Here is a 12500-nt window from a genome sequence, read left to right on the forward strand (position 1 = left end):
CAGTTTACTCTAATCACATTATTTACATGAATGAATTAATTCTATGAAAAAGCTAGGATTATTTACAGATTATTAGCCAGTCAACAAAGCTACTGATACTGATGGCTTAGATACGTTAATGCTAGTGATATTAAACCATTATTGATGGCAAATGGGATTATTACTAATATGCATCTTGATGATTATTTGGAGATTTTGTTGTTTGTAAAGAGAGTATATAAATGCTCAGTGGCAGCATTTTCCTATTTCTTGTTCTCTCGTTTATTTCTATACAGAATGATTATTTTAATTTTTTTTTAAGATTCAGGCAATTTTATTTTTTGACAGAATGTTGCGATGTTCTGGTCAGCAAACACACATTCCTGTAAGTGTGTTAGTCATTGTGTAGGGCTTTATGTAAATTCCCCAATCACTCAACCAGTTTCAGTTTCACACTCAAACAGAGGGGAACTGTGTGTGTGTGTGTGTGTGTGTGTGTGTGTGTGTGTGTGTGTATGAGACTCTGTGTGTGTGTGTGTGAGACTGTGAATGTTTATGGAGGGCATCATTTGAGCTGTCTGTCCTATTTGAGGAAGTGAACTGGCATTTCCTTTTTCTAATTCAACTTTCAGTCATATTGACAACTGACCACCAGCCCCCCCCCCCCCACACACACAAAAGTCACATGCATGTTAAACACCCATCACATGACTGGTTTTACAGATTTTCATTAATTTTCCGATCTGTTATACTGACAACTTTGACTGAACCCAAACTAGTCAAGTACAATTTTGTTAAAAAAATTGGATATTGTAGAAACTTTTTGTAAATTTGTAAATGGATTTCATTTTATCTCTAATGAGCGAGCCAGTGGTGGTTATCGGGGCAAGGAAAACCTTTCTTAGATGACACGAGGAAGAAACTTTGTAAACACCAGAGAGTGGGATTATAAATCCTTATATACACTGAGAGTGGGATTATAAATCCTTATATACACCGAGAGTGGGATTATAAATCCTTAAATTCACCGAGAGTGGGATTATAAATCCTTATATACACAGAGAGTGGGATTATAAACACACTATAACAAACAAACATTATAAATCCTTATAAACACCAGAGAGTGGGATTATAAATCCTTATATACACCAGAGAGTGGTGTTTATAAATAATTATAAACAACAGAGAGTGGGGTTTATAAATCATTATAAACACCAGAGAGTGGGATTCCTAAATCATTTTAAACACCAAAGAGTTCGATTTATAAATCATTATAAATACTGAGAGTTCGATTTATAAATCATTATAAATACTGAGAGTTCGATTTATAAATCATTATAAATACTGAGAGTTCGATTTATAAATCATTATAAATACTGAGAGTTCGATTTATAAATCATTATAAGCACCAGAGAGTGGGATTTATAAATCATTATAAATACTGAGAGTTCGATTTATAAATCATTATAAACACCAGAGAGTGGGATTTATAAATCATTATAAGCAAAAGAGAGTTCGATTATAAATCATAAACACCAGAGAGTTCGATTTATAAATCATTATAAATACTGAGAGTTCGATTTATAAATCATTATAAATACTGAGAGTGGGATTTATAAATCATTATAAACACCAGAGAGTGGGATTATAATAATGTATAATGATCAGGACTGGAGTGTAAACAATTTTTAGCAATTGTTACAGTAGTTTAGAGCCCAACCACAGCCATCTTTACAGTGTCCATGTGCTACAGCATCTCAACAGACATCAGGTGTAGTCTGTAGAGAGAGGAAGAACACAGAGAATACAGTATATAGTAAGGTATATAAATGGTTAGTAAGTCTAACTATGTCAGCATAAGTAAAAAGTTACACAGAAGGTGAAGGGCTTCCTGGGACAGGTAATTTGACAGCTGGCAGTCAATCCACGTTCATCAAATCTGAATGGAATAAATGGACAGACCTGGCATTGGAGACAGGGGTGTTTGTAGAGCTATTTTTTCACTTTTTCAAGCTTAATGGTTTAATCACACACACCTTCCTGGGTGAATACACTAAATATCTTCAATATCAATGTTAAGATAAAACTAGCAACTAACATGTTAATGATTTTAGGTGAAATTCCTGTATTTGAATTTTTACTGGGAGCCACATTTACATTAATCTGTCATAAGTCTCTGTCCTGGGCAATTTAGATAATTCATTTTAATTCAAAACTTCTGTGTCCTCTTTCTGAGGGACCATGGAGAGGTGCATGGTAGGGGCTGATGTAGTTTGATAGGTACCGTAGAGCTTTTTATAACAGTTATTATGTGGTGCATGTGGTCCATATTCACTTTAGGCTCTTCTTGAGTACAATCCATTGTCCTTTTATGAAACGTTTACTCAGGTTCTCCATGAAAGATCACTGTGACCAGTGTGCTCTTTCTGAAAAATATGATGCAATGCCTTAGAAAGGAATTTTTAATAACAAATTAAAAATATTTAATCTGTACAAAGAATATTGAAAAAAACGTCAGCGTATTCCAAATCCGTTTGGTAAAATTTCCAAGTTATTTTTACTCTGTAATGTTTTTATACTTGTGTAAAGCTTCTTTAAGACAATGTGTGATACAAATAAATTGAATTGAATTATTTGAAGGCTGTTAGAAAACTGTCAGTCCCTGTACGAATAAAGTCATGATTTATGAGTCTTTTTATTTTATTTTATAATTAATATGAAATAGATTTAAGAATGTAGTGGGTATCAGGTAACAGTGATGTGGTAGTTATTACTCTTGTTGCCGTGTTCTGGAATAACTTCTAAAGGCATAGACTAGTTTTTCTACATGATTTAAAGCTGCACACAAAAAGACCATCCAGAGTTACTCTGGAATCAGAAAACTTACTTCTGGCTGCATAAGTTCTAATACAAGAACTTCTGTCTGTCAGGAGGAAGTTAGTAAGCATCCACTGTATAATGTCATTCACACATTCTTCAGTTTTATTGAACTGGTGTCTCACATCTGACTTAGCTGAAACAAATAGCTGTGTGTCATCAGCATAACAGTGGAAGCTAATAGCATGTTTATGAATAATTGCACCAAGGGGTAGCTTATATAAGGAGAAAAGCAATGGGCCCAAATCAGAACCTTGCGGAACACAGAACATTACATAATTATGTTTAAAGAGGTCCCCATTTAGATCTACGAACCAATAGCGATCAGTCAAATAAGACCAGAGCTAGAAAAGGACTGTCCCTTTAACACCAACAACATGTTGTAGTCTATCAAGTAAAATAACATGATTAATTGTCTCAAAATCTGCATTAAGGTCATAATAAGAGCAAAGAGACACAACCCTGGTCAGAGACCAGTAACAGGTCATTTACCACTTTAACCAGTGCTGTCTCTGTGCTATAATGAGGCCTAAATCCTGACTGATACATTTCATCAATGTTATTCCTATGTAGGTCTGAACATAACTGCTGTACTGGTAACCTGAAAAAGGTGGAGCAGAGCCAATGTGAATAAACTCTCAGATTGAAATAGTTCTCTTATTTAATTTGTATGACTTTAGTTCCGTCCCTTCATAAGTGTTATTTTTCTAAGACAGACAGAGATACAAAAGGAAAAAGGGAGAAACAGGAAAGTGATGAGGATCAGTTGGTTTGCAAAATCTTGCAAAAACTGTGTATAGGGTAATAGCACCCTGTACACACACACACACACACACGCACACACAAAGAGAAAGAGAGAGAAAGAAAAGTCCTACATTTTCTTCTCAAGTTCCCACAGAGGCGAAAGTGCTGAGCAGATACTGAAGATGAAATGCTAAAACCACACACTCACAAACTCCTACACACACACACAGACACACAAACTCCTACACACAGTCTTTACTGGCACACATGCTGTGACATACGATTATGTGATTCAGTGGTGAAGTCCGTATGCGCACACATTACTGAATTCTGCACCATATTGTCCCACATCCTGGAAAAATCACAGAAAAATGGCATTAAACTTTGGTGCTTTATGAAAATGTTCTTTTAATTAAATCATGTTTTCTCATTGTGTGTGTAAATAAAATAGGTCCACATGCAAAGTATATGTAGATGTTATAATTCACTTTGTGTTTAAAGAATTTTAGTATGTTTACATGGTGACTTTTTTATTTAGTTTATACACAAAGCAAATGCAGTGTTGTGATATATTAACACCATCATTCTATTCCATAAAAACGGTGTGTCAAAACTTAATATATTTATGTAATGTTTAGAATTGGTATAAACTGTGTTCTGTTACAGAAAATGAGTTATTTATTACAGAACAGATATTATTCTGTAGTTAGGGATCTGTGTTGCTGTAAAATGGCGTCAGTACGAGATACGACTACATGTTTGTGTTCCCTTTATTTGGCTGCTTTTAGACACACACACACACACACACACACACACACACACACACACACACCACCAACACCATTCTACAGTGTTTAATTTATTATAACAGAAGTATTCTTCATTATCTGTAACGTGTGAACTCTGCCTCGAATCTCAGACGGTTTTTAGGATCAGGAATATTTAATCTTGAATTTGGGACCGGGTGCTTTTTGATTTAGGAATGATTGATTTAAATCTCTGTAGGATTTTTGTTTGTATTACACACACACACACGCACACACACACACACACACACACACACACACACACACACACACACACACACACCTGTGCACACATGCTGCAGCTTCCTGTCTCTCTCTCCCACTCTCACCCCAGTTCTTTGTCTTTGCAGTTTCTTCCCCCCTTTTTCATCCCCTCAAACCACGCTTTCCTGCCTCTCTCTCTCTTTGTCTCTCTGTCTCTCTCTCTCTCTCTTTTTGTATATATGTATATATATATATCTATATATATCTCTTTATCTTTCTGTGTTTCTCCCACTCATCCCACCTCTGTGTGTTTTCGAAGAACTCGTCTGTTTTTAGAATGAGAAGAGAAGCACCGTTCTGTTTTTAGGATTTTTCCTCAAATCTCAGACCTGAGATTTCAATCTCTCTGTCTCTCTCTCTCTCTCTCTCTCTCTTTCTCTCTTGCTGTGTCTGTAAACCAACTCTTTCCACATCACTTCTCAGTTTTCACACTTTTACTCTTTATTTTTGCCAAGCGAGCTGCTTTTGTCTTACACATAATGCCTTGCACATGTAACGGAGTGAAGGCTCTGAGAAAACTCCGGAAGTAACATCTAGACACAGAAACATCACTGAATAAATCGAATGGATTTTATAATCTCAACTAAAGACCAGAAAATTAAATGGATTTTTGCTAATGCTAAATCTCACATTTAGATAAATTTTAAGATTCTTGTTCAGTACTACGCTCCTTTGGCAGTAATTTCAGCTTCCGTGTTTGAATAAGTCTTTACAAGCTTTCACACCTGAATTTAGGTAAATTCTTGCCCTCTCCTTGGCTGATCCTCTTAAATTCAGACAGATTGGATGGTGAACGCTTGTGAACTACCGTGTTCAGGCCTCGGGAGAGAGAGGTTATGGAGTTCAAGACCTTGGTTTACGCAATGAAGGACATCCTGAGACTCATTCTGAAGCCTCTGCAGCGTTGTCTGTGGTGGTGTGCCATCTGGAGTTTCTTCCAGATTCTCTTCTACCTGTCCTTGTTCCCATCTCTGTTCCTATCCCTCTCCCTTTCCCTATTCCTGTCCCTGTTCCTGTCCCTCTAAACCTAATCCTGTCCCTGTTCCTCTCCCTGTTCCTGTCCCTCACCCTGTCCATAACCCTGAACCTAACCCCATCCCTGTCCCTCTCCCTGCTGCGGAGAATTGCCCCATAGCATAAATTGCCATCATAGTCCTTCACTGTATGTATTGTATTAGGCTGCTGATTAGCCGTACCTCATGTGCATAAGAACTTCAGTTACATTTATTTGCATATCACATTTATCACTGGACATTTTCATGAAGTAACTTTATAGTAATCCAGAGCATTTTAAATTAAAATTATATATTAAATTTAACGCTAACGAGCAACCCAGAGACAACGATGGCAAGGAATCCTTCCTGAGGCGACTAAAACTTTGAGAGGAACCAAATGTGAGCCTCTTTAGAGTTTAGGGTTCATCGGGTTATGTAGGGTTCAGTGCTGGAGACTTAAACATAACCAGTCTTAGCAACTGCAGTCTTAAGTCTATCCAGAAGAAGATCTACTAACATTTTCAGGTGTCTGTGTCTTATTATTCACAATAATCTTATGGTGAACTTTTGGCTATCGAAACAGGACCGTCTTCATCAGCATTAAGTGACTTTCAGATGAGTGAAAAGCAAAAGATTTGTCCATCACAATTGACCAGGCAGGTCCGGGGAGGAGAAGGAGTCAAACTTACAGCGGGGTTCAAATATTTGGGCGACATAAATTTATGGCTGCTTTACGGTAATCTGGGATGTGTCTGTTACCGTCTGGCTCTCTCTCTTAGTTATGCTAGTGTAGCACAGATTGTACACCTCCTTAATCATCACAATGCAAAAGCATAAGTAATCGTCTGTGTTCTGCCTCTTGCCCCCCACCCCCCACCTCTCCTCTCTCCCTCTCTTTGAACACTGGAAAACCAGCATGGTTCTCTATCATACGGAACAGTCTCTGGATTCAGTAGGCAATCAGTAAGCGCATTCCAAGAACTGACCTGACAGGGTCTAAGAAATTTATAGCAAATACTACATTGCTGTGACTTTATGACTATGTTGAAGATCCCTGTATGTCATGAACCTGTATTAAGAACATATTAAGGTCTTAGACACTGTGTCGTGCACTCTGACTGTCTCTATTAGATTGACCTTTGTCACATATCTCTGTGTGTGTATCACATTGTGTGTGTGAGACCATGCAAGTAAAGAGCTAATATGTGTGTGTGTGTGTGTGTGTGTGTGTGTGTGTGTGTGTGTGTGTGTGTGTGTGAGCAAGAGAGAAAAAGAGAAAGAGGGAGAGGGAGAGAGAGATGACGCAGAATTTCCAATAACTGAAATTGAAACATATCATATGCTGTGTTTGAGAGAGAGACAAAGAGATAAAGAGAGAGATACCTGTTGTGGAAGGATTTTTCAATGCATGGCATTTTGTGTGTAACTTGTGTGTACGTAGTTAGCAAGTGAACACACACACACACACACACACACACACACACACACACACACACACACACACACTTTCTCCGTGGGGTATGTATGTGAAGTATGAGCAGCAGACTGGCAATGAGACAGGTGCAATGAAACATGTGCAATGAGACAGGTGCAGTCTGAACACTAACTCTAAGTTTCCATTCATCAACCTACCGGGAAAACGGATGCGCAGTGTGCTTGAGTGTATGTGTAAGTAAGTGTGTGTGTTAGTGTATGTGAGTAAGTGATGCTGGGGGACATGTACCTTTCTGCATTTTAGCAGTCTGTTTTTGTGACACTAGGGTTAAGTGACTAGTCCCTGACCATATACACACTGTGTCTGTTTGCATTGTGTGTGTGTGTGCGTGCATTGTATGTGTTGTATGTATGTGTGTGTTGGACTGGATGTGTGTATATGAGTAAGCGACACTAAGGGACACGTCCCTGGCAACATACATAGATACAAAGTAACTGTGCATGTGTGTCTGTACATGTGTAACTGTACATGTGTGTATGTGTACATGTGTAACTGTACATGTGTGTATGTGTACATGTGTGTATGTGTACATGTGTAACTGTACATGTGTGTATGTGTACATGTGTGTGGTTGTACATGCGTCTGGTTGTATGTTCGTGCGGTTGTACATGCATGAATCTGTACGTGTGTGGTTGTACATTCGTGTGGTTGTACATGTGAGTAACTGTACATGTGTGGTTGTTCATGCGTGTGGTTGTTCATGTGTAAATTTATGTATGTGTGATTGTACGTGTGTAGCTGTACATGTGTGTGTACTTGTACATGTGTGAATCTGTACATGTGTGTGGTTGTTCGTGCGTATGTGGTTGTATGTGTGTGTGTGTGTGTGTGAGTATATATATATCTATGTGTATATATGTACATTTGTACGTATGTATGGTATGCATGCATATATATATATATATATGTGTGTGTGTGTGTACTTATATATATATATATATATATATATATTATGTGTGTGTGTGTGTGTGTATCAGTACATAAATAGCAAATGTGTATATCTCTCTGTGTGTGTGTGTGTGTGTGTGTGTGTGCGCCAGTGCATTAATATCAAAGAGTGACTAGATTTGTAAAGTTCGTCCCGACAAACTTTGATGTTGGCTTTGGTGTAGACAGTTCGGAAGCTTGCCGAGTTATAAACCTCCAAAGTTTATGATGGGAGTCTATGGGGAAAAAAGGCCATTTCGAGACCCAGTACCAGAAGTACCAGTACTTGGATCGCTTAGAAAATTAACAGCAACTAACTTCAGACCAGGATCTGTAACATATCCGAATTTGGTGCATGTGGCTCAAAAGCCTTAGGAGGAGTTACTCTTGATACATTTTTTGGCTAAGCTTAAATAAGAAAACAGAATGTTGGCTTCTACAAAGCCAACATAAATATCTGTCTGTGTTTTTTTGTGTGTATGTGTATGTATTAGTGTGTGTGTCTGTGTGTGTATCAGTGCATGAATGTTTGTGTGTATATTTTTGTGTGTGTATACAGTGTATTATTGTGTGTATATATCACACACCACGTGTGTGTCAGTTAGTGCAAAAATATAAAAGTGTATATCTCTGTTTGTTTATTAGTGTGTGTGTGTGTGTTAGTGTGTGTGGTAATGTGTGTCTATTACTGAATGAATATCTGTGTGTTTATTAGTGTGTGTGTGTGTGTGTGTATGTGTATTAGTGTGTGTCAATTAGTGCAAAAATGTAAAGGTGTTTATCTGTGTGTGTGTGTGTGTGTGTGTGTGTGTGTGTGTGTGTGTGTGTGTGTGTGTGTGTGTGTGTGTGTGTCTGAATACTTTATTGTACTCACATTTACCTGAAATTTCCTGTTTCCCTGGAAACTTTGTGTAATTACATTGTTTACGTTTATGTAGTGACACACACCGCAGTTACACCCTGAATTATCTTTCTCTCTCACACACACACGTACACAGACACACACATGCACACACTGTTTGACCTTTAAAAATATCCTAAATCAGTAAAGATCATTTGAAATTATTAAAAAGTTATCCTATCATTAATATGATAAATTTAAACACTGTGTGTGTTTGTGTGTTTGTGTATATGATGATGATGTGTTCAGAAAGCAGTGGGAGGGTGATATCCGTTCTGACACACACTTTTTTGTCACACTTCGCTGATGTTTCGGATGTATGTGTGTGGAATAGAAGTGTGTATTTAGTTTGGTGGTTCAGTTTTTGAATCAGCAAGGTGTATTTTTGAAAAAAAACAGACAAAACACTGAGTCAGGAGTGTGTGTGTGTGTGTGTGTGTGTGTTACTTTTGATTTTCTTGGTTTTTCTTGAAATGTATTTTTAAAAGCTGGTCAGACCCATTAGCCTTGATGCTAATATTGTGATATAGTTTAGCATAATGTGTACATCATCACGTGTCCATAACTGAGCTTTTTCACTTTCTATAACTATAACTTACAATTATAGTTTGCTCAAATAATTTGGAGTTAACTTTCCTTTTGGTCGTTTTAAACATTACGTTTACTCTCGATTATTTTCAGACGAATATTTAAAACTAAATAAACACTGAACATGTTTAGGTGATGTGTGTTTAAGTGTTAGCTTAAAAAACAAAAAAAAACTGCAATAAAATAATGTTCTCAGGTCTTAGCACACTTCAGTGCTCATGTTTCTATCCATGTTCATTTAAATGTTGTTTTCTGACTGAAACTTGGATATTAAAACCACCACGGGTCATTTAGTAGTTCTCTTTAGAAACATTCTCAAACGTTCACACCCCTGCTGACATGCTCTAATTCATTTAGCTACATTTGTGCCCAAGTTTATTTAGTTGATTACTGATTAAATGTGAAATCCGAGTATAAAAACGTTACCAGAGATTTATAAAATATCAAACCAGACATTAAAAGTCATCAAGGAAATATGATGTTATATATAAGATATTATATATATCGTATAATAATATAATAAAAATATTGAGAAAATTCTGTTTAATTATCTTTGTAATTTCAACGTTAACATTTTAACAGTAAAACTTCAGCTATTTTTTCACCATTCTTTCATCTTTTGTGCTAAAATAGTGTCTCTTGTTTTTCATTATTATTTAGATTTGGTTCCGTTTTCTGTTCCTTTTATAAATGAAGTCTGTATAATAAAAATTTATTATTTTTAATTTATAAAATCATTTTAATCGACAGTGTTTGGAAATATACCATCATAAAAACATGGGGAAAAAACATTCTCCGTGATCTGTGGGTTGATTTCATTTTACAGATTGTTATTTAAGTGAAAACAAATGAACTACTGAGTTAATTGTTTAAACTATATTATAAATGAGTAGTTGCCCTGAATCTTTGTTAAAGCACATGTTTACTGACGGTGACTGATGTTTATTTCACTAGAAAACAGAATTAATGAGATTAATGATCATGTTTTTGACCCACAAGCAGAGATTTGTCATTTATATAATCCTATATAAAATTCTATTCCATCACACAGCATGACGTGAATATACGTTAAGTCTGAATGAAAAGACATAAAGTAAACATTTAACTCCATTTATTATTAAAGTTATGAGGTGTTTATTGTCGATTTTCTTTTTAATTTCTGATGGTATTTCAGAGATAACAGACGATGTGTGTGACACAAAAAACGAACAGGAAGACCAAAAACGTCTCGAAGAGAAAATGAGAACAAACACTAGACTTCTGAGCTTTTTTTTTTTTTTTTTGTGTGTGTGTGTGTGTGTGTGTGTGTGTGTGTGTGTGTGTGTGTGTGTGTGTGTGTGCTCCTCTTGTTAGAGTTGATTTGTCTATATGTATGCAGGTTCAGGAGAATTTTGTTCATTTCTGGATGCTACAGTTTGTGGGTGTATTCTTTGGTCTACAAAACCGTGTGTGTGTGTGTGTGTGTGTGTGTGTGTGTGTGTGTGTGTGTGTGTGATATCAGCAACTATTTCTTGTGAGTCTTCCCATCTTCTGAAAGACAGTGTCAAAAGTAAAAATATTCCGATCTGCAGAGGCGGATAAAGACTATATCTGTGTCTTTTTTAAAGCCTGAAACAGAAACTGTGAATCCGAGCTTTGTGAATAACTTCATACACTAACATCCTTTATATGTGTGTATATATATATATATATATATCCTGTTTTTTAATCTTACGGTCATTTACATTGTTGAACAAAACCCATATAAACATTTAACAATGTGACTGTACGAAGGTTTTCTCACAGCTTGGTTGCTCTTTCGACTCTGTTGATTTCCTCAGTCTGTGGTGACTAACAGCTCCATGTTCACCACCTCAGAGCTGCACTGACTTCACTTTGTGTTAAGTGAATGCAGGTTGATGTTTATCTCCAACATCACGATAAGCGTAGAGTCCGTGTTAAGATCATTCTTCATTTCAGTTAGATTTATTTTAATTAGTCCTGCTCCTGCATATTATTTAGTGATTAAAAATTTAGCACAAAAACATTTTGAACCAGATTTATTAGAAGTATATGTTACCTACAATTAGAATTTATTTTTATTTTTTTTTAGTATGTCATTTAGTTTTGTAGGTATTAAATAACTTTTTTTATAATCTTTTTTTTTTTTTATAAATGGAAGAGTGCTGAGAGTTTATTTTTATTTTTTTATTTTTTTTTTTAGAAATTGTCTAAAGATATCTTTTATTGTCATTTCAACCATATATGTAACTGAGGCTTGTACACGATGAAACGAAACATTTGTCCAGGACGATGGTGCTACATAAAACAACACAGAGATAAGGACTTAAAGTAAGTTGTCCCAGACACACACAGTACATGGTGTGTATCCTAGTGCAACAGTCTGGGACAAAAGACAGAACAGACAGACAGCACAAAACAATACAAGACAAATACACAAAAATAGCTTAGACTAGTGTGCATGCTATATATTATACTGGTGACTTTTATGTGTGTGTGTGTGTGTGTGTGTGTGTGTGTGTGTGTGTGTGTGTGTGTGTGTGTGTGTGAGTTTGTGTGTGTGTGTGTTTACAAGCACTTTCCACACTGAACATTCAATTTATGTTTTATCGATGCGTCACTTTTAACCATCGTCCCAAAGCAGTTTTATAGAAATCCAGATTCAGATGTAATAAGCAGGTCAGAGGTGAGGAACCAGACTCACAATGGACCCCATCCTCATCTGGTGTGATTGTAAATGATTACAATGTCCAGGTGAAGAAGAAGGAAGACAGACAGTGCTGCATGTGTGCTGTGCGAGTAAACATCCGTTCATCACAAGCATCAGAGTCTTTCATGATTATGGAAGAGTCTTTAGCTTTCAATTTAAATTTAAGGAGGTGACCTATTGTCAGAAAATAAACATTCAGAACACGACCTGTAGG

General features: G+C 36.4%; 1 protein-coding gene across 4 annotated transcripts in view; it reads left to right on the top strand.

The window, feature by feature from the left end:
* The window catches only part of zbtb7b (zinc finger and BTB domain containing 7B), a 25583-nt gene that overhangs the window by 1765 nt on the left and 11318 nt on the right, over nucleotides 1–12500 (top strand). The window lies entirely within an intron of this gene.

Source organism: Tachysurus fulvidraco, chromosome 3, assembly GCF_022655615.1.
Source record: "Tachysurus fulvidraco isolate hzauxx_2018 chromosome 3, HZAU_PFXX_2.0, whole genome shotgun sequence".
Classification (NCBI taxonomy): domain Eukaryota; kingdom Metazoa; phylum Chordata; class Actinopteri; order Siluriformes; family Bagridae; genus Tachysurus; species Tachysurus fulvidraco.